Genomic DNA, 24,910 nt, shown 5'->3' with positions numbered 1-24,910 from the left:
AGACCAGTGCCTCTATCCAGGGGTATTTATGATACTTTGTGGATAGAAAATCCTATCAACTCCTGAGACAATATTAATTATCAACTATGAAGGTTTCAGTATGTGTTACACATCAATGAAGAACCCAATATCACATTTAATATAACAACATGTGATGGCACATCATAGTAAATCATGTAACAGATTTATCAAGAGGATATAATAACTCATCAACACATAAGTATGCACAATACTTAGGAAAAGAAACAATGAACATTCATATATTAATCCTTAAGAGATGATTTCATATACAAGCTACACCTGACAATAATCCATTACTGTCTGTGTTGCATAAAAAGATACCTCTTTGTTTTATAGACTTCCCTAATACATATGACTTGCAGTCCTGCCAGGCAAATATTTGTTTTTCTGAGTCCTCACCTCTTTTTTCATACAAAATGACTCACTATAAATATATATGCTAAGAGATATGAATGGAAGGACACACCCTTCCATTATCCTGACAACTAACTGAACAGTAACTAAACAGCCTAACTAAATTATCAATTACATTACAAAAACTAAGACTTTCGATCCAGTCGTTGTCCACATTTCCAAATATGTCACAAATAACCCGCATCCTTGTAGGTTGTAGCATTGAAGATCGCATCCTTGGTTGCATTCTCGATCATGTAAAAGTTCTCAAACTGGTTGGCAGTGTCATTCATATCAAGGATATCTGTTTTGGCAATGGCTTGGGCTACACTAAGTAAAAACTTACACTCAGAAAGCCATATGGTCTTATCTTCAATTACTCCTGCATCGTCTACCAAATGGGGAACCCCACGCTGAACAGTTTGCTAGCATTCGTCAAATTCATACTTCAATTCTGTAATACCCTAAAAATGGTCATCTAAACCATGGGCCCCTAATCTCGACAACATCACCAAGGTCCTAACCAAAGACAATTAAATCAATCTTGAGCACATTATTCATTCTTCAATCATAAAATATCACATGGCAAATCAATTACTCAATATTAATTAAATATTTATTTAATTAATTGAATCATTTCTAAGAATATCATTTTGATCAAATTATCCTATTTTAATTTATTAAATATCCTAGCATATTTAATTAATTAATAAATTTGCCATTTAATCATGCAAAAAAAGGAATTAATTTATCACAAAAGAAGAATTAATCACAAAGCAAGAGTTGAATTCAAAATTAAACACAAAAAGAATTGAATTGAGAGAGAAATCAAACTTGAGATATTATTTATTTTTCTAAATTTAGAACTTGAAATCAGAAAAGCAATTAATTGAATTATTGATTATTCTCTAAAATTGGAACTCGAAGCTTTTTAGAAAAAAGAAGTTCAGTTGCATTGAAAAGACTCTTTTCTTGAATAAATAAAAGAATTATCTATTTTTATCACAAATGTATGGAATTAATTTAATTATTATTTCTAATGCAACTTGAACTTCTTATCTAAATACATTTCAATTAAACTATAATTGGAATCTATCTCAAGGTTAACTAAACCTAATTTCTCAATTATTTTCAATTAATCCTAAATTGAGCTTTTTTTTATCATCTCTCTTGTAATTCTCTATAAATTCAGCCTTTAGCTCTCATTCCAATTCACCCCAAAGATTTTTGAGAACACGCTTGGATATTATTATCACGCCAATTTCGCTCTAGAGTCATTGAAGATCATTGTGCTTTTTTAGATTATTTGCATCCATATTTAGTTTATCCATATTGCTTGAATTCGTTATTGCTTGAATTATTCATCCATCTTGCATCCATATAGTTTTTGATTAAGGTAAAAACAAGTTTTGAAGGGGCCCCAAAACCCTTTACAAGCGGAACTTAGTAGAAAAAGCAAAAAGAGACAAAAAGGGACAAACCAACGAAAAGCCAGCAAAAAACCATAGAGAACCGGCTAAAGCCCCACAAAGCCAGCAAAACCAGCATGACCCAAGAGAAGAAACTAATTGATTTTTTTCAGGGCATTAACCAAGGTGTTGCTAATCCCATGCAGTTCTTTAATGTTTTTCCTAAGATTAGGGATATCCTTAGCAGAAGCAGCCACAACTTTCTTGACACTTGCCCTAGTCCTCTTAGCAGCACCAGCTGGAGTAGCTTCACCACTGCCAATCTGGATAGTATCTTCATCCATGTCAAGGTCCACCACCAGTTTAGGAGAACTGGAATTATCAAAGACCTTAGCAATATCTTCCAGGTTTTTAGTGACTGCTGATAGGATATTCGGGATAATGCCCAGCAAATTTTTCATCGCCACACTCCCTTCTTCCAGCAATTTAACCTTCTCCTCCATATCCTGCTTCCATTTTATCTGATCCCTGTCGTCATCCTTCCTCTTCTCGCCCACCCGTTTCCCATTTTTTTCCAAGTTCTTCAAGAGTTCATAGGTCCATCTGTCATAATCCAGTCTCGCCTCACTAAGTTTTCTAAGGTTATCCAGGAGTAACCCTTTACCCGCACTTTCCTTATCCTCACTTAAACTGTCCTTAGTCATATCCTTCTCAGGATCCTTGTTCTCCTCCCTCTCAGAATTCACATCTTTTTCCTTATTATCCTTATAGTCCACATCCTCCATAGGGTTGTTGTTGTCCTTGCCAGGGCAATCACTGTGGATAGGGCTTTCATTGTCAGACTCATTATCACCACCTTCTTCCTCAATACCCACCTCCTCATCTTTCCAGCTCTCTTCACCATCAGAATCATATGTATCCATTTCGCTACCTTCTTTTCCAGTTTCCTCTGTTTCGATCTTTTCTTCATGGGTTTCCGTCCCAGAGGCACTCTTACTTTTTTTGCTAGAAGACGCCTTCTCCTTGCTGGAATCACCTCCCTCCAGCTTTCTCTTCCCCAAAGAGGCGGATAACCTCTTGTTTTCTAGAATGGCGAGGGTTTTATAGTGCTCATAAATGAGCAGCAAAAGCCCGCAATGGAGAACCGGATTAGAGGGATTCTTATTGTGTTTATTGAGGGACCTAAAAAGGTAGTAGGGCAGGGAGACCATTTTGTCATGTCTGAAATGGTTTAAAAGAACAAAGTGGTAAGTGTGGGCCCTGGAAAATCGGCCCTCAACAGTCATATATTCCATTATGGCGTTCAAAACCCAGCCCTAGATTTTCTTGATATTAGAAGCTTCATAGTAATCCCTTGTGGCTTTGCCAATTCTAGCTCTCTCTTTTTCCTTGCGCGGGAAAAAATTAACCGCGTTATTGGAGACTTTGAGGTCTCTAAAAAAATTAAGCCTAGAATGGGGCATGCCAGTCACAGTAGCAATGAGTCCCGCATCCAATTTGAACTTAACCCCATAGATTTTAAAGGACCCATTAGACCAATTTTCAAAAATTACGGAAACGGCGAGATTCACCCTACCTTTGTCATAATCCACCAGCTTCTCCATAAAGCTTGTGAGGGACCCTTTTTCCAGCTTTTCCCACACTTTCGGCATCGCCTTCCATCTTAACGTATTATCTGGTTCCTCCCTCCTTAAATCTCCTCCCATATTCAAATTCGGATTCTCAGCTCTGTTCCTCTGCAAACTCAACACTTATTTCTTGTAGTTACTTGGGATTTTGAAAAGGGTGACCCAGAAAGTGTGCGACGCAACATTAAAAATGGTTGGGATTCTACCGCTTTGCTAGGTAATCATTACCTTTCCATCAAATCATAAATTATTCATATACCCTATCATGATTATGTGGTCCTTCCCTCCCCATAAATTTGTCCTTTCTAAGGAGCTCTTTAAAGTTCATTATAATATCTTCCCCATGCCAAATCATTTGAGAATCAGAATTAACTCCTAGGTTCGCCAGACAATCTGCCACCATATTTTTCTCTCTAAAGGCATATTGAATAATTATTTCTTTAAAACTAGCAATGATTTCCCTAGCTTTCAGGATGATGTTTTCAATTGACCAAGATGGCTCTGACTCCCTCTTCAAACACTTAATAATATGAAGTGAATCTCCCTCGAGCCATAATTTATCATGATTAAGATTCTTAGCTATAATTAGGGTATTCAAGGCAGTTGAGGCTTCGACAAAATGACTAGTTTGACTCCCCAAAGGACCAGCCACCACCACTAAGCAACTTCCAGCAAAATTCCTGACAATGCCCCCATATCTAGCTTTACCCGGATTCCCCTTAGAGGCCCCATCAAAGTTAGCCTTAATCAACCCCTGAGGAGGAAAACACCAAACAAGACCTTCTCTGCCCTTATCCTTACTAGTAGTAGTAGTAGAGAGGTTCCACCTATCATTGAAATCTTCTTTAGCAGCTGGTCCATTATCAGTACCATAGATACATTCAAATATGCTCCTGTAAATTTTATCCACCACCACTTCAGGAGTAGCACTTTTATCCCTAAAAATCCTATTGTTGCGCTCTTTCCATATATTTCAGATAACATTCAGGACAGTAAGTTTCTAAGTCTCCACAATCTTTGGATTAGAACTAGGGCATTACCATTGCTGCCAAGAATCCCCTAGGGAATTCGGAAAAACCTAGCTCAAATTCCACCTGCTTAAGATGACTTTCCAAATTTCCTGACTAAATGTACACTGATTAAGAATATGGCAAGCAGTCTCTTCTTCCCTGCAACAAAGAGAACACCTGTTAGGAAAAACAAAACCTCTCTTTTGAAGGTTGTCCAGAGTTAAAACCTTGTTTTGGATGAAAATCCCAAAAAAGATATTGTGAGATTTTGCCAAGATCAAGAGGCAATGGAAAGCACAAATAAGAGAGAACAAAATAAATGATAGAAATAAACTGTATTCTATCAAGATGAAAAATATGATCAACTGGATCATTAAACATTACATACAATGAATATGAGTCTGCTTATATAGGCAAGGCTATATGGATATGTGAGCACACAAACATGACATGTGGCTAAATAAGAAACAAGGGTAGGTAGGAAATAGGTGTGGGTAGGTAGGAGAAACAATATAATATTCCACATGAGGTGGATCACCCACTAAATGTGGAGTGTAACAACAAGATCAACACCATAAAAGGTGGAAATTCTCCTACACACACTATCCCAATGTGTCACAAACACCCAAGTGTCTCATACCCAAACTACTATGAAATGCATCTCCTAAGTAAACTTAAGTAAGTGTAATAATATCCAAGATGAATAATTATTTACACCCACACCCCCCCTTAAGTGCAACTTAGGGGGATGCACTTAAGTCTACAATGCAACTAAGCAATGCAAGATGGGTCCCAGCTACAAGGCCATGTTAGGTACCCATGAACAAATCCAAATGCATGAAAACCAATATAATGAAATCTCTCACAAAGTGGGGAAAGAGAGAAAAACCCAATGGGAAAAAACCCTCCCCCAAAAGAGAGATGAAAAACTAGATACAAAGAACTCTCATAGAAGAATGTGAAGGACAAAACCCCATGTGAGAAAAAAGTCAGCCCATATGAGAGAAGAAGAGAAGCTAGGAAGCCCCCCCTCAATGTGGAATCTACACCAATGATAGAAGCTCGATGTATGAAGAAACTGCTCCACGAACATCGAACAACATTCCTCCCCTTAGGAAGAAACAAAACCAAAGGTGTATCCATGAAGTCTCCCCAATCATGAAGGGAAGATGTATGAAAAGAACTCATGATGAAAGGAATCTCTGAAAACTACTCAAGTGTCCCCATGTTGATGCTGAAAGATACCCCCTCCAAAGGTGGTAAACTGTGCCACACTGCTGAAAAAGGAACTCCAAGATCTAGTGGAGATGGATGTAGAACATGTCCCAAAGACTCACATGTCTCCTCAAAAAATAAAGAGACCTCCTCCAACTATTGTACATAAGTATCCACAATCATGTCAACCTCGAAAGAATGATCATGTAGAGAATGAACAAGAGGGTCAGAGTGTTCCCTTGCAACAATCGAAGAAGGATCACCTTCATCAAAGAGAAGATGAATGTCATCAATGATGTCTCCCAAATCTACAATGTAGGATTCCATAAATAAACCTGCAATATTTGTCAAGTAATCATCCCATGAATCTGAAGTTGGAAGACAATGAATATCCTACTGCACTGAATCACATGAAGGTAAAACTGTCGCACTATCTGCATCATCGGGTGCAATAGGTGATGTGATATCAATATGAGGAGATGAAATACAAGACTCAAGAACGGGTTCACATGTGAGAATCCCCATGTTCAAGTGCCCAAAGTTCTCCTCAAAATCTGAACCATCACAAGAAGTGTGATCATCATGTGTAGAATCATCAAATATGAAATCATCATCATCAACAAAATCTGAAAAGGAGTATAACCGAGATGCATGATCAACCACCCTAGTCGCAATGATAGCTCTAGTATCCAAGTCTCTAATGAAAATTGACTCAGGTGTGAACTCCACAACTCTCTTAGTTGCGCCATGTGTGATTTGATAGATAGAAAGGAGATTGTTTGTCAAGTGGGGTACACACAACACATTATTGAAGGAGTTATCCCCAATTTCAATAGATCCTTTCCCAATCACATCCATGTATGTATGATTGCCCATCAATATCTGTGGCATGGTGCAAGGCTCAAACGTAGAGAGCATAGACTACGAAGATGCCATATGATGAGAAGCCCCTGAATCTAGAAGCCATCTCTCTGAGTCATGACTAATAGTAGCTTATAGAGCTTTTCCTTTTCTTGTCCCAAAAGAGTGATTCTTCCCACTTGTAGAAGCCATGAATGCTTGCCCTTTTCCTTTTGAATGTGAGGAAGTGGAAGTTGATGAATCATCCTTCTTGTAGACATTAGGCAAATCAATGTTATGCTTTTTGATGATATGTGTGAGCTCATCAATCTTCTTAGAATGGCAACGATGCTCCTCATGACCAAAATTTTTACAATAGGCACAAGTAGGTCTCTCCCTCTTTGGTGAATTTCCCTCTTAGAAGAGGATGTATCTCCTTGTTGTGGAGAAGATGGTGCTTTGTCCTTAGGATTTGATTGCCATTTCTTCTTGTTTGAGTTGTCCTTTCCTTGATTTCCTTTGTTCCCTTTATTTGCCACTAATGCTTGAGACTTAGAAGCCTTAAGAATGCCCATGCTTATCAACTTAGTTTGTTCCATCATCAACATTTCATTGAAAGAATCAAATGTAGGAATTGTGTAGCTTGAACCCATTGTCATCCTATGGGTTTGGAAACTAGAAACAAATGTTGCATATTCTTGTGGAAGCTTGCCCATCAAGTTGAAGATCAATTGAGTATCCTTCTTATCAATGCCACAATCTTTGAGTTGTGCCCTCAACTCATTTGCCTTAGTGACATAATCTTGTATAGTATCAAAGTTCTTGGGATCTAACATGGTGAGATTACTATCAATTTGATATCTCCTAATTTCATCAACTTGACCATACAAGTCTTGAAACTTTTGCCAAGCATCCTTGATTAGAGTACACTTCTCAATATGAACAATGAGATCCTTTGATACATACTTTCTTAAGGTACCAATTGCCATGATATTTTTAGTGAGCCAATCCAAGTGACCAACTGGATCAACCTTAGGATCAGCAGGAGCAACAATAGTTCCATCAATGTAATGAGCTAGTCCTTTTTCCATAAGTTTACTCCATGCATCAATTTTCCAAGCAACATAATTGTGAGGAGTTAAGAGAGGAAACTTAGAAGAACCCATAGCAGCAAAAAGGAAGGAACACAAGAGCACAAAAGCATAAGAGACACCCCCCCAAATTAACTCAATCAAAGTACCCCTCAAAAATGATGATTTTGACACTTTATATGTAGTGCGTGTATAATAGGCCACTTGCAAAACAAGGCTAAGTGGACTTTTTATTTCAATTTACAACTTCTCAAAATGAGATTTAAGAGACTTCAACAAATACTGCTAGTGATCTAAACTGAGATCCAAGCAAAATGCAAGTACCAAATATGCCACAAATGGTCAAATAATGAAAGTACAATTTCTACTTAAAATTACTACAAACAAATGGCAGATTATGAAAGTAGATGAAAAAATATGCACTTTCAAAAAAAATGGCACCTGAAAAGGAGGCCATATGAGCCCAAATGAAGCCTCCAAAGTTGTTAAAATCGGGATTTCATGATTTCGGAAAAAACCTATATCCGAGAAATAGAAAAATCCTGCACCATTGTACAGATCGCGAAATTCTACCCCAAAACAAAAAAAATTGCTCCAAAAAAGGAGTTCGGATGAGTGAGATATCGCTATTTGAAAATCGCCTGCAAAATTATAATTTCTGGAAAATTTCCGTCGAAGCTACAAACTTCAAATGCCTCTAGATTTGGCCTTCGAAGTTTGATTTGGATGAAACAAAAGGCAAAACTGACTTTCTTGGACCTCCTCAATCCAATGGTAACCTCATATTTGATCCATTAAGCTTCAATAATAACCTGCAATAGAAAATTCCAAAATGCAAACCCCAAACAGCATCAAATTTCTCTCAATTGGCAAACCAATGAGACTCTAATGGCTCTGATACCATGTGAGATTTTGCCAAGATCAAGAGGCAATGGAAAGCACAAATAAGAGAGAACAAAATAAATGATAGAAATAAATTGTATTCTATCAAGATGAAAAATATGATCAACTGGATCATTAAACATTACATACAATGAATATGAGTCTGCTTATATAGGCAGGGCTATATGGATATGTGAGCACACAAACATGACATGTGGCTAAATAAGAAACAAAGGTAGGTAGGAAATAGGTGTGGGTAGGTAGGAGAAACAATATAATATTACACATGAGGTGGATCACCCACTGAATGTGGAGTGTAATAACAAGATCAACACCATAAAAGGTGGAAATTCTCCTACACACACTATCCCAATGTGGCACAAACACCCAAGTGTCTCATACCCAAACTACTATAAAATGCATTTCCTAAGTAAACTTAAGTAAGTGTAATAATATCCAAGATGAATAATTATTTACACCAACAAATATTAACCTTAGGAACTAACTTCTTGTTCCAAACTTTAGCCCAAATAGGAATTTCTTCCACAGATTCATTATGGATAGCCACAGCTAAGGACACAGAATATTTCCCATCCGGGGTTTCCCTCCATATCAATCTGTCATCTTTGTTGTCTCTAGGAACTTTAGCAGAGAGCAATCTGAAGGAACTTGAGCCCCGGGCAATGCTGGCTAAAATCAATCCATTTCCCATTTCTCCAGTAGTCTCTGACCAGCTCCCCAAGCCTGCTTTTGAACCATTCTTTCCATTCATTAAGGATTGGAACTTCCTCTAGAGGTTTATCCATTATCCACCTATCTTCCCAAAATCTTATTTTCCTACCATCCCCAAGGTTCCAAATTCGACCAGCAACAGCCCAACTTTTAGCTGATTGGACTGCATTTCATATAGCAGATCCTTCAACAATAAAAGAATCATCTAAAAATTCTTCTTCAGAAGGTTGCATATAAAGATATTTGTTTTTCTAGATTAAATTCCAATCTCTTTCCTCACCTTTCATTCTCCAAATTTGTTTAGATAATAAAGCCTTGTTCATAGAGCTGATATTCCTTAAACCCAACCCCCCTGAGGCCTTGGGGGAGCAGATTTTATTCCAAGTAATAAGGGGAATTCTGTTTTTGACTTCCACCCCCGACCAAAGAAACTTTTTTTTAATTCTTTCAATTGCTTCCGCAAACTTTCTGGGGATTTTGAAAAAACTAAGAGCATAAACAGGCAAGTTTTGGAGAGTAGCTTTCAGCAGAGTAACTTTGCCCACTTGACTAAGGACTACCCCTTTCCACCCAACCAGTTTTGAGTTAAATCTATCAACCAACTTATTCCAGAAAAATCCTCAGGCTTAATACACAGAGGAAGCCTTAGATAAGAAGAGGGAAGCTCAGATATTTTGCATCCAAGAATTCTTTCAATCCTTAATTGCCTTTGAACAGGGGTACTGATGAAGAACAAAGAACTCTTATCCCGATTAATTTTTTGACCAAAGGTAGTTCATAAATATTCAGCACATTCTTCATATTTTTAGCTTTCGTAATGGTAGCTTCCCCCATAGTGATAGAATCATCAACAAATTGTTCATGAGTACAAGTGAAATTGGATGAAGATGGTTTCAAACCTGTAAGATTGCCTTCTTCCACATTTTTAAATATAAATCTACCCAGACTTTCAGCTAAAATAGTAAACAAGATAGGGGATATGGGGTCCCCATGTCTAAGACCTCTAGAGCTTTTGAAGAAACTTGACGGGGATCCATTGACAATAATAGCTGAAGAAGAAGTTTCCACAAGTTGAGAGCAAAGTTGAATAACTTTTTCACCAAAACCAAACGCTCTCATAATCCTTAGGAGAAACTGCCAGTTCACTCTATCATAAGCTTTAGCCATATCTAACTTTAGAAAGAACCCCTGATTATTAGCAACTTTCAGGGAATGGATATTTGCATGAACAGATATTATGGAGTCCAGAATCTGTCTACCAGGGATAAAACCATTCTGCTGGACAGGGATAATTCTTGGAAGAATTTCCAGCAGCCTAGAAGTCAGAACCTTGGATAAAATCTTGTAAACAGAGTTACAAAGACTAATGGGTCTAAACTTATTGAGAGAATTAGCTCCTAGGATCTTTAGGATTAGGACAATGAAGGTTGCATTCAGTTCTTTAAGAAGTCTTCTAGAGCCAAAGAATTCTTTAACACCTTTGCAGATGTCAGTCTCCACAATATGCCAAAAACATTGGAAGAAAAACATTAGAAACCCGTCCGGTCCAAGAGATTTATCTCCCTGAAATGAAAACACCACTTTTTTGATTTCCTGAATAGAGGGGATACGGGATAAGTAGTTAATGCCTTCCACAGTCAAGGTAGATGGAATAGCTTGCAACAGGATGTCTTGATTACTGATATCCAAGTTATCCACTTCTCCCAAAAGGGTGCCAAAATACTCCAGAGCTTCCTTTCTAATATCATTATCCTTCGTTAAAATCCCTTTATTACAGGATAATCTGGATATCCTGTTAGCCGCCCTATGCTTAAGAGCAGTTAGGTGAAAAAACCGGGTATTTTTATCACCTTCCTTCAAGAACAGGGCTCTAGATCTTTGTCTCCAGAACATCTCCTCATTAGAAATAATGGTGTGGTATTTAGACAAAAGAACGTTTTCCACCTCCCTCAGATCATCAGACAACCCCTTCTCTTGGATTTTATCCTCAACTTCTTTTATATCAGTTTTAATTTGAATTTTACTCTTAAAGATGTCCCCAAAAATCTCTTTATTCCAGATTTTAATTTTAGCCTTTATAATATTGAGCTTTTTAGCTATTCTAAAGAGAGTCATACCCTCAACCTCAGAATTCCACCAATCAGTGACACAAGCTTCCAAGGAAGGATGGGACAACCACACTTTTTCAAACCTAAAATGGAAGTTTCTTTTAGCCAAAAAAGAGTTGGCAATGAAAGAGATAGAATAATGGTCTGACCCAATTTTGATAATAAAAGCAAGAGAGCAGCTATACTTGGCTAACCACTCGGGATAAATTAAAGTTCTATCTAACTTCACTTGAATCAGGTCAGCTCCAGTTCTTCTATTAGTCCAGGTATAGTTAATCCCTTGAAGATCCACATCCATAAGAGCTTGATCATTAATGAACTCCATAAGGTCTTGTTTCCCATCAAGCTGCAAGGGGAGACCTCCCATCTTCTCTTCCTCTTTTAGCGGAGTATTGGAATCTCCCATTATTATCCAACTTTGATCAGCAAACTTAAGTCTGTCATCAGCAAGGCTTCTCCAATATTTAGCTCTCCCAATTTTGGTATTAGGCACATAGAAATTGTTTAACACCCATACAAAGCTATCCTTGATATGCTCAAGCTGCACAGAGTTTCTATTAAAAGCAGAGATGATTTCCTTACCTTTAATGGTTTTTTGGTTCCAAAAAATTGATGTTCCTCCAGAAGCTCCCTCCGAGCTAGATCTTATGACACCATTATTTTTAAAAATTCTAATCTTTTCCACTTTATCCTTAGACATCTTGGTTTCCTAAACAAGGACCACATCCGGTTTATGATCTCTTATGATGTTTCGTAACACATCCTGCTTATGGGGGGCATTCAGCCCTCTAATATTCCAGGATATTATCTTCATACTTTAACCGGAGATAGAGCTGACTCGATGGAACATTGTGTTCCATCAACATGGTTCTTCCATCTTTCCTATTCCCTTTGATGTTTTAGAGATGGCCTCCCCTGCTTTTTGTTTTGGCTTCCAACATCTACCTTTTTCTTATTCCTGCTTCTAGTTGAGATACCTCCATTGAGTTCCTCCTTATTCAATTTTCCCTCTTTCGAACCAAGAATCCTAAGATTTCCTTCCAGGATATCCATTACCCCACTATGTGATGGGGTTTTACATTGAGGAGGCTTTGGGCTTCCATTAGTTAAAAGCAATAAGGGCTCTGTATCAGAAGGGTTAAACTCTTGAGCTTCATTAAAAAAATTCTCAATTGATTTTGAGGAAGAAGAAACAGGCACAGCTTCATTGGGACTTACCTCTTCCTTCTCCTGACTGACAGATCCAACCTCTTGATACTCTGGGTTATTTTTGTTGTTCAACTCTCTACCTTGTTCCCCTTCTTTAGTACTCTCTGTTTGGATATTAGAGCAGACACAATCCTGTTTTTCATTATTACTGTTCTCACTCTTATTAACCTCATTTACTGGCTCCATTACTTCCTTATTTTGATCACACTCAGCTGATGAGTCTCCTTTTTTTTCAATCATTTGTCAAATCTTTTTATACTTCACATTGCTATCAGTCTTACTTTCCTTACTCTTCTTAAGCGAACAAGATTTTGCCCAATGCCCTGATTTCTTCAATGGAAACAGGCAAACGAGAGTGATTCATATTCAATAGCTTGGATCCATTTCCCTAGTATAGAAATAATCTCTATGGATTGGGGCATATCCGTCATTTGATTGACATTTACACAGATGCGAGCAAAGACTAACCTTGATCTAGCCACTATCATTGGATCAATCGAAAGAAGTTCTCCAAAAGAATTCGCAATACCCTTAAAGACTTCCTCATTCCAGAATTCCAGCGGGAGACTCGAGAGGCAAGTCCAGACTGGCACCGAAACAAAGAAGGATTTATCAAGGGTGAGGTTCGGGATCCATTTCTGAAGAGCCAAAGTTGACTTGCCAAACATCCATGGACCTTCACATAGAGCTTTATTCATATCTTCTTCAGAGTTAAAAGCAAAGGAAAAAAACCCCTAGGCAGCGCTGCCACATCCACTTGACCTTTTAAAACCCATTTCCTCCTTATGAACTTCCTGACAACATCAATGTTGGGCGTAAAGCCAGTAAATCATCCAACTAAAGTCATGGTTAAACTAGCAACAGTTAGATCTACTAGTTTATCCAGAACAGAAATAGCAACTAACCTTGAAACTGGATCAAAGATATTTGTAACTTCTGGAAGCCCTGATTTAGCCAGCGGCTTCACTCCAAAGAGCGAAGACCATTTTTTACCTTTACCTCTATCATGTGGGTCCCCAGTTTTGGAATCTTTATCCTCCACTAATTTGACTGTTTCCTTGTCCTCTTTTGTACCTTGAGATGCCTGTCCTCTTACCTGATTGCCAATTTCGACCCCAGAAAAACTGTCTTCCCCAGGAAATCCACCTTCCCTAGGAAGTCCACCATTCCCAGATTTGAAATTTGGGATTCCCTCTCCTTATCGCTCCGCACCCATCCCGCTCCTCCTCTCCCCGCTCCTGGATCAGAGATATTTTTAACTTTCGGAAGCTCTGATTTAGCCAGCGGCTTCACTCTAAAGAGCGAAGACCAGTTTTTACCTTTACCTCTATCATGTGGGTCCCCAGTTTTGGAATCTTTATCCTCTATCAATTTGACTATTTCCTTGTCCTCTTTTGTACCTTGAGATGCCTGTCCTCTTGCCTGATTGCCAATTCTGACCCCAGAAAAACTGCCTTCCCTAATCTGTCTTCCCTATAGTTAAATATAGTTAAATATCATATAGATTAAATCCTTCATCTTGGTGTAGTCTAGTCACTGGTATTGCTTATAAAAATCTGAGAGCAATCTTATACTCGCATTAGAAGGCAATTAGTCACTTTGTTATGGTTTATTACTTATTGATTATTTATTTACTAACCATACATGTAATGACTTAATTGAAGTGGTGTGCTTACAACTACAGAACCTTTTTCACACACACATCTCTAGCGCCCACCGTGGGGCAGAAGACTCCATTTTTCGGCCTCCAAGACTGACTTCTTATTTTTTTATTTTTTTTTCCAGATTTCAGATTTTTTGGATTTTCGTCCGTACATCTCGTACGACATTTCCCACTGGCTGAAATGACAAACTGCAGGTGTCGTATGAACTAGAATCTTGTCTTGTACGAGTCGGAATCCTGTCTCGTACGAGCTTAAATACTTTCGTATGATTCTATAAATTTCTGATTAAAAAGAGGAAAAAAGCAAATTTCTTGATTTTTTTGGTTTTTTGTTCAAATTGATTATTCTGACGACTGACCTTGGTTGTTTATTCGTCTATCTTAGAATTTTTCATAACCTAATCATTTTTTGCAGAACGCTTGCCAAAGAATATGTTTGTCGTACAAAGACAATATGACTACTGATTCGTTGTCTTTGCAGGTTGCCTAAGGAAAATCGACCAAACATCGTGTATTCTTTCAATTCATTTTTAGGCACCTAAATTGCTATCTGGTTAAAGAACAAATCTATCTTTCATGTTTTTAGAAGATTCTGAGAGGTAGGAGAGTATTCTCTTGTCTTTTTCTAGACAATCAGAAATCCAGACCCTTGAGGCTTTTTCTTTGTTTGAGAGTTGTACATCTTTAGCAGGTCTGCCCTCCCGAGGGGTTGAAAAACTCTTAAAGCCATTACAGTCGGTGTGAGGGGAACAGCTAAATGCCAAGTACTCCAACCCACTATAAAATAAACGTAATTTGATGAAAAGCAAGTCAACGATAGTGCTCGGGAATAGCTCTCCTTTGTACTTTCGGGTATATTAAACCTTGGTTTTCAAGGTTGGGAGACCTCTTAATTGAGTTTATACCTCGACGCGTCGAACGGATCCCTTACTAGTTCCAATTAAAAATTAGAAGCTACCTAGTTCACCTTTGAAAGGGGGATAATCTTTGTGCAAGAGAGATAGTAACTCTCCCAAGATACTTGTCATTTCATGCCCCCATTAGCGTTTGGAGTCGGATAATACGGCGTTGAAAATCCATTGCGTAAGACTCAGCGGCCATATTCTGATTAGCTATTGGGTGTGTACCTGAGTCTACAAGCAAAGGTTTTCTTCTCTCACCAAATTCCATAGGGCTTGCATGTTGTGATTGGAGTTACTATTTATACGACATATTTTATGTGTTTTCATCCCTGAAACAAAAGCTGAAATACCAAAATTGGAGAAAGCAAGAAACAAGCTCAGTGATCAAAAACTTTGTCCATGTTAGAACTTGTCTATCCTAAGTCAAAACTCTGTCTATGTCAGAACTTGTCTATCCTAAGTCAAAACTCTATCTGTGTCAGAACTTGTCTATCCTAAGTCGAAACTCTATCCATGACAGAACTTGTCCATCCTAAGTCGAAATTATGTTCAAAACTAGTCTATCCTGGTAAAAATTCAGTCCATCTCAGAATTGGTCATACTCAGTTATCATACTCAGCAATCGAAAAAACTCATAATTTTAGTCTCTGCTCTATGCACAGTCGTACGAATCTGATCATTTATCATCCTGCATCACATCTTGTGTCGTACAAGTCTTGTGATTTCTCATCCTACACCGTATCCTGTGTCGTACGAAACCCAGAAGTCTGTCATCTGAAGCTAAATCCTATGTCGTACGAAATAGAACTGCACTAAATCTTTTGTCGTCCTACACATACCCATCTGTTGTACGGTACGAGGCAGCAACTCGTACGAAACAGAATTGTTGTCATCCTGAAGCTACAAAATTGTCATCCGGTTCAGTAAATCCTGTCGTACGAATCTCTGGTTTTGTCAGTACAAAACAGTCAAACTTACCTAAAAACAGTCTACAGCGAACATAATACTGGTTATCATCATCCTAAGCATAAACAGATCAAGATAGTGTACCTCTGCCATTTGCGTTGCACGATTTGGTCGATCATCTTTCAGCTAGCTCAATCAACTACCTATCAAACCTAAGTCACTTAGATAACGTCTTATACAGGATAGATCTTTCCTGAAACCAGACTAAATCTTACACTACTCTTCTAATCAACTTAGATAGACATCTTATACAGGATAGATCTTTCCTAAAACCAGACTAAATCTCAGTTGTTTCTCTCAAACAATATGTTAACCGAACAACTAGCTCTGAAATTGATCTTGATCTCTGCATCACAAATAGCTTTAGGTCACACTAATCCATAAAAATGCCTACTCAAACCAAGAGTTCTCGTAAGAAATAGGCCAAAGGCAAAGGACAACCCTTCTCATATCAAGATAACCCATTTTACGTGGAGGATCCACTCGCTGACATACCTTCGTCATCAGGCAGACCAATTTTTGATGAACCTGAATCTCCCACTATATATGAGACGGAACACAATGACAAGAACAAATACAACCTTAATGTTCACGAAACCGATAATGATTCCTCATCAAGTGAGGCTGAAAAAGACACCGAACCTCCAGAAAAAGATATTCTTGACTGTCAAAAGGACAAAGACTTTAGAAAAATGATGAAGCTATCCTAGCTCGAGAGAAGGAAGACTATTTCTTAGAACTAGCAAAACAAGGTGCCAAACTTCCTATTAGATATGATGTTCAGACACTCGTTACTAAAAAGGAAGAATCACCTATACTCATGGTACACAAACAATTACAAGCCTTATGGATGGAGGTCACAAAACTGAAGAATAAGGAAAAGTCCCCAAAACAATATTCTCTGGAAACATTATGTCCCTTTCCATTTGACAAAAATCTATACATGCCTCCATTTTCTTCACAAGTTGAGATCCCAAAATTTGACAAATATGATGGTACCTCGGATCCTCAAGATCATGTCAGAGAGTTTTGTGTCGCCTGTATGGATTTCATGCACGATCAAATGTACCTCATGCACCTTTTCCCAAGGAGTTTAGGGGGTCAAGCAATGGAATGGTTCTCAAGTCTACCCAAAGGAATAAAAACGTTTGAAGAACTAATCCAACTATTTTTACAATAATACTCATACAACATTCGACATCCTGTGACCATGATCGAGCTTTGCAATACTAAACAAAAAATAGGAGAGCCTCTTCTTACTTTCCTCCAACGCTGGAGAAAGATGTTCTTTAGGTATTCTCCACCTATCCCAGACTCTGAGAAAATGGATATATTTATTGATGCTCTGCAAAAAGGGAAGAGTAGTCTAAGAGAAACAACACAAAACACACAAGAAAATCGTTAATGTTATTCAATCAAAGACTAATCTAAACAGGCATATCAAGAGAGATACCAAAAGCGTGATAGAATGTCTAACTAGGAAGGTAAATACGATGAGGCATCTCCAAATGCCTCCTAACATGCTCTTGGCTTCTTCTCCCTTGTTCCTCTCCTCTCCAAGTTCCAAAATAGTGTAGCTCTCAGCAGCTTTTTGCACTATGGATGCTTATGGAGGATTGAGATTGTAGTATTGCTCTAAATCTGAAATGAAAAGCTAATACTATGCTATTGATGCTAAAATGATTGATTTTATCCAAAATGACAAGATATTAGTTAATTATGCTAAAATGCTCTCTTAAAATGCCTATAGCTTAAATGCATACAAGTTTTCAGGATCTGGATTATGAAGAAATGGGCTCTATTTATAGGAAAAATGGAGCAATGGATGGTTGAGATTGAGCAATCTCAACAAGGGCCAGGATTGAATGATTTCAAATCCATGTGAGGGCTTTCAACCCAATCCCAGGATGACAAGTGTTAATGTGGGATAGGTTGAGAGGGGAGGGAATAAGCATCAAATGCTTGATATGACTTTGAGATTTAGAGTCAAGGTTGGTTGAATGAATAAACTCTTTATTCAAAGAATAAAGCTTTTATCCAATGGATAAATTCTTGTGCAAATGTGAAATGGATGAATATGGTCAAAACAATAAATGTTTAGGGAGACAAGTTTGAAATAACCATAAATGGTTATGTAAGAGCCATAAATGGTCATGTAAGAGCCATTAGTGGTCTTGGGAGACTTTGGGGGTTAATTTGTTGAACACACAAAGCATTAAATGCTTTTCAAAGACTTTGGAGTCTTTGAGAAGTGACTTCATTTTGCTTAGGAATGTGACAATAATCAAGGGATGGATTAAGCTAATTAGGAAGGGGTTTAGAAGAATCTAAAAGGGGATTAGATTTTGCAAGTGGATTTGGTGGGTGAGGGAAAATAGGATTTTATTAAAATAAAAATTCATTTATTTCAATAAATGTGTGCAAGTTGCATTTGTAGGAAAATGCAAGTGGGGTGGGGATAATGATTTAAATAAATGTTTTATTTAATTTATTTAAAAAAGGAAAAGGGGATTTTATTTATTTAATTGATTTGAATTTGATTTAATGAATTAATTAAAATAAATTGAATAATTTATTTAATTAATAGAAGAATGTTTGGGGATGAATTAATTAAATATTAATTTAATTAACTGGTGGCTAGTGGATTCTTAATCAAATAAATACGAAATATTCATTTAATTAAAATGGACAGATTTATATGACTACATTTGCCCCTCTTTGAGACGGTGTGGTTTATCGCATCGTTTCAAAGAAAGAAAAATAGGTGTGAAGAAAATGCCCCATAAAATGTTAATTTAATGGGTGGTATGCCCCCTCGAGAGATGGGCCGAAAAATTTCAAAAAATCGGGCGATCTCTCGAAAAAGAATGAAAATTGGCGAGGTGGTAGAAGAGAAGGAGTTAGCCATACGAGTGAAAAATAGAAGAAAACGGGGGAAACATGGAGAAATGGGGGGCTCGGGAAGTTCACGGGAACCACGGCGGTGAGCGGAGAGAAGTTATGGTGTCGGCGAAGGGTATAAATGGGGTGAAAGGGGTGAAAACAGGATCATTTGTGACCACGACCAGTTGAAAAGAGAGCTCTGATAGTGACGTTTGGAGGAGCGAGCAGCAGCTAAGATGCCGATTCCGATCACCAAGCATAGATTCAAGCGAGTCCGACGGTTCCAGCACCCAGATGACTACGGACCAGCGGTACGCAAATTTGAAAACTTAATTTTTGTGCATTTTTGATAGGTTTTTAGCTGAGTCCAAGTCAAGTCGGAGCAAGAGCACTGGAACTATGGTTTTGGTGTTTTTGCTCCATAAACTAGCGCTATTGTGCCGCAATAGCGCTATTGTCCCCTTGTTTGAGCGCTTTTGCTCTGCATTAGCGCTATGGTATGCTAGTTTGAGCGCTTTTGCAGTTTTAGCGCTAGTGAGGGCTTAATTGAGCGCTATTGATGTCAAGTAGCGCTATTGCGTAGTTCATTTAGCGTTGTTGTAGTTTTAGCGCTATGGTATAGTTGATTGAGCGCTTTTGTTAGGGTTGTAGCGCTATTGTTAGGAAACTAGCGCTGTTGATGGTAAAATAGCGCTTTTGTCTTAGGATAAAAAGATGTCCTAGTTTGGATGAAGAAAATCTCCCAATGCCAATGATTGATGGATGGTGAGGTGAAGTGGGAGTTGTTTTGAACCATAGTAGCTTGATGAGACTTAGGTCATTTGTTAGGATAAATGCCCGTTGAAGTCTAGGTGGCCATGATTCCTTACCTGTTGAGACCCGAAGATACTTGATCAAAGTATCTGTTGATAGTCTAGGTTGAAACTTAAGAAAGTTTGAAAACAAAACAACTGATGGTGATTGATGAATGTCTATGTGCAGGAGGAGCTGCGCGTGTTGCAGTTACGGGAGCGCCATCCTGCGACACAGGGGTTGCGGGATCGATTGACACAGGTGGAGATAGACTGCATTGCCGTGACTGGTCTATACGAGGTGATGCACATGCCCGTGATTCGTATGAATCACGGATTGATCACGGCACTAGCAGAGCGGTGGCACAGTGAGACGTGCACTTTCCATTTGGCACAGGGGGAGATGACCGTGACGCTAGAGGATGTGTGGCGCATCCTGCGGATTCCGATTCGAGGGGAGCTAATCACATACGATAGATCCTAGGGGACTGTGGCAGTGCAGAGGATTTTTGATGAGGATGTATTTATTGATGATGGCTCCATTGCTTGGGAGGATATAGCGGTATTATATGAGCCGCTTCCAGTAGTTTTGTCAGGGATTGTGGGAGGTCTGCTGTGTCCAGACAGGCGTTCACATGGTTTGGCGGTGGGATGGGGGCAGGTTATCGAGATGATGATGACCGAGGGGACCTGATTTGCGTGGGGGTCGTGCGTGCTAGCGCACATGTACCAAGAGCTCCATGAGGTGGTTTACCGGGGGAGGGGTTCCTTAGCAGTGGGCATGACGCTGCTACATATTTGGGCGTGGGAGCATCTACCAGTGACTTGACTAGTGAGTCTTAGATTTCGGGCAGTGGACCAGCCGTACATGTTTATGTACAGCGGCATGATGAGTCAGCCCCACTTGGGGAAGTTAGAGTGGTGGCGGCGGGCATTAGATGACCTGGATGCAGTGATATGGCGGCCATACTTGGAGTGTGAGCCATGGGATGATGACGCAGAGGCACTACCTTATGTGTTTATGACTCGATTCCTCATTGGGAGGATTGCATATCATGTGGAGAGATAGGTGCCTGGGCGAGTGATGAGGCAGTTTGGACGGCAGCAGGGACTACCCAGTGGATCAGGAGAGTATGCTCGAGTTATTCGGGAGCGGTATGCATGGGGTCCAGTGCTACCGTATGATCAGGCACTGGCAGAGTTCTGGACACTGCAGGCGAGGCCATGGGACATACGACCGAGGGTCGTTGATGCAGGGGTAACAGATGAGTATACGCAGTACCGGGTAGCACACCCGATCCCACGGATATCGGATCCAGCAGAGCCGATCCCAGCATTTGAGGATGAGAGGGGACAGGGCCGGAGGAGGGCAGGAGGTAGAGGAGGAGGAGTAGGAGGTGGAGGAGGTGGTGGAGGAGGAGGTGGAGGAGGTGGAGGTGGAGGATTGGGGATGCGGAGTCAGCGGAGAGGGAGAGGTGGACTACCTCTACAGATATCTCAGGGACCATTGATACCAGGAGGAGTTCAGCTGAGTGGGAGGGGGATGGAGAGAGAGATCCCGATGGATAGAGGAGAGGGGACTACTAGAGAGGGTGGTGCAGGGGAGGCAGCTATGGATACTGGGGAGGGAGCCACTGGAGATCTGCGGGATAACATCATAGTACGCTTGCAGACGCGGATAGAGGATTTGGAGGTGGAGGTGGCAGCTAGGGATGTGCAGCTATTTGCACGGGAGTCAGAGCTGACGGTGGTGCTGCGGGAGAGAGATATTATAGTGGAGAGATTGGCGGAGCTACAGGAGAGAGTCCGGGTTGGAGTAGGAGCACAGGGGCCTACAGGGGAGGTGATGAGGCAGTTTGGACGAGCACAGGCTGAGATAGAGTACTGGCGGGGTTTATATAAGCAGGTGGTGCCAGTTAGTCAGCGAGCTCTCAGTTATACTCAAATGCGGCATACTAGATCAGAGCGATCGCAGAGGATGCAGAGCAATGGGGGAGTGATGGGTCCTTTGAGGCGGGAGAGATCAGGGGATGCAGGAGGGAGTGGTGGTTCGATGAGGCCTCCACAGAGAGATGGTTCAAGGGGTGCAGGCACTAGTGGTGGAGCAGGTGGAGGTGTTGGGACGGCATCGGTCCAGAGTGGCATTTGAGAGAGCATTTTTGCATATATGTATTGTATCCTTGTCTATTTTTTTGGACTATATCTTGGATGGCTCTTGGTAGCCAATTTTGTAGACTTCATTGTACTCTGATATATGAGATGAGATATATGAGGAGATCCCATATTTTGATGATATGCCTTTTGATTTATATGGATGTTTATGCAGGATGATGAGTTTATTGTTTAGATGGAGATGTGTATATGTATGCATTGATGAGATGTTTCTGTGTATGCATGTGTTTATGATGATGTACGATGTTGGATACTGACATATGAATGCAGGTTTATGTATGTATGATTTTTTTTATTTATTTATTTTATTTATGTAATGCTTTATGTATGTAATGCCATGATGATGATGTATGCTTGTGTTGATTTATGAACAGGATTTTTGGTGTTTCCTATTTTGATATAATGATGAGATGATTTATGTGATGATGTTAATGCAATGGTCGAATGAATGACGTTTATGTATGAATATGCATCTAGATATTTTTAAATAAATGCAATATGGATAAACAAAATGTAAAGTACAAATGCTATATATGATAATGCCTAAATGAATGCGTATGTAAAATGGATATATATAAAATGGTATGAACCAATGTTTTATAAACAAGTGGATTTTATGATTTTAATATGCTTAAGTAAAAAATGATAATGTGATGATATTATAACTTATGGGTTTAATAACTGCACCTTAATGCAATTAAAAAGATGATAATGAATGCAATGTGAATGAATCCTAAACTGAGTATAATAAGATACTTAGTTTAATGGATGAATGAATGCACTTTCCCACTAAATGGATAAATGAGTGTATGCAATAAGAAATGATAAAGGATGATGAAATGATGATGGATAATTGTCACTAAATGAATGCCTAGGAAAGGACTTAATATAATCAAAGACAATTTAATCCCACGAATGAAATTAATTTTTTTGATGATTGATGCAATGATGCAAATGTTTTAATGAAAACTAATGTCCAAAATGAATAAATGCAATGTTAAGTTAAAAAAATGACATGAATGTTGCTTAATGCAAGATGCAACTAAATGTAATGATGATATGACCATGAGGAATGCAAGGTTTGTAAGACTTGGTATGATGCATTGATGATGTATCAGAGTACTCGGTCGTGATTGTATCCAAGACCAGCTTAATTTTTACATTTTGCATATAAATCCTATATATGAATGAGTGAATGGATGGGTGATATGCAACAGAATGCAATATATATAAACAGATGAGATGAAGTGATGATCCATAGTGCTCTATTTTCATCATTGAGCTTTAAAATGTTGGAAGAGAATACAAGCATCTTGACATAATGATTCAAGATGACCTGAGTATTCCTTTCATGGATTTTAATATAGCAAGTTAATACAAGCAACTTGATATAATGGATCAAGTTGACCAGAGTATTGCTTGCGGAACAGACAAGGATTATCTTTGTTCATGCATGACTTGGATCGTCCTCCTTGATCTTAGGCTGATCATATCCTGAGACAAGTGCATACCGTAATAAGAGATAAAACGTTTATCCAGTTTGGATGAGGTAGGAGGAACCAAAGAAAGAGCATTGTACCTGCAAACAAATAGTATATACATAAAGAATAAAGAATATGGATCCTTGGTAATGGTTCATGCTCATATGGTCGAGGTATATGCTGTAGTCAGCAAACCGTAGTGATCTATGACTGTATTTTTGCCTATGATCATGTAGCTTGGTGAACTTCCCACGTAGACACCATTAGTACATGCCCCAGAACTTCATCGGAATAATGCACAAACAATACAAAACAATGCTGAAAGATCCCGATACAGATAAACGAATGATTGTACTCACAAATCAACCAAGTATTTGATAGCTTAACATAATTTTCTTGTCAAAGAAAATGTCACTTTGTCTTTGTTTTGGTAAGGAAGGATGCATCCTTGTTGAAGACAGTTTTTTGAGTGTTGATGTTGATTGTGTGGTTTGATTGATAAATGGTCATTGTGTGAGTATTATGTCAATGTTTGTTTTGGTATCTGCATGGATGAGTATGTACAAGGTGTTGCCATGTTTTTGTGTGATTTTCGATGTTTTGTCAATGTTTTTGGATTTTGAATTGTTTTGAACGTTTTTGGATTTTGTTGAGACATTTTCCAATGTTTTTGGTATTTTGATGATTGCTTGAATGAAGAACTTAATGAATCATAAGACAATGTAGAATCCACTTCCATCAATAGGTTAAGGGCATTGCCCCCAGTTTTAGACATGACTATGAAAAAGCGGGATGCTAGACGCATGGAGTACTATCATAATTGTAGACAAATAACAAGCCATGGTTTTTGGACGGATGGATGTATGTATGAATGTGATCGCAACGAGCCTGAAAGATACTGGAGCCATTGCCTTTACGAGTGGTGCCTGTTTGCTAGGTTTTCACCATCGCACTTACCCAAGGTGCCACCGGAGTGGTTGTTCACCGTTTGGATGCATGATTTTTCTTTACTTTTTTGAATGTTTTTGTATTTCTTCAGGACATTTTTCTGAATGTTTTTGGTATTTTCTGGTATGCAGGGGAGCCTGATGCTCTGTACACCTTAGGTATAAACCGTTTTAGGTGCATGTTGTTGATTGGATCTGCAAGCGGTCCTCCTTCTGATGTAGCCAACTAATATGCCCCGGACTCGAATACAGCAGTGACAACATATGGGCCCAGCCAGTTTGATTCAAACTTGCCCTGATGTTCTCGGTTTGGTTGGTTGCGAGGATTCTCTTGAAGAACAAGATCACCTACCTCAAATGTATGAGGTCTAACTCGGTGATTGTAGCTTCTGCTCATGCGCTGCTGATAGGCTTTGAGATGGTTGTATGCAGCTTGTCACTTCTCATCAAGTAATTCTAAGTCTTGGAGGCGTGAGACTCTATACGCTTCATCATCTATTAGATTATGCAAGGAAACCCGTAGTGATGGTATCTCAACCTCAATAGGCAAGATAGCTTCTGCACCAT

Source organism: Cryptomeria japonica, chromosome 8, assembly GCF_030272615.1.
Source record: "Cryptomeria japonica chromosome 8, Sugi_1.0, whole genome shotgun sequence".
NCBI lineage: Eukaryota > Viridiplantae > Streptophyta > Pinopsida > Cupressales > Cupressaceae > Cryptomeria > Cryptomeria japonica.
Note: the sequence above shows the minus strand (reverse complement) of the source record.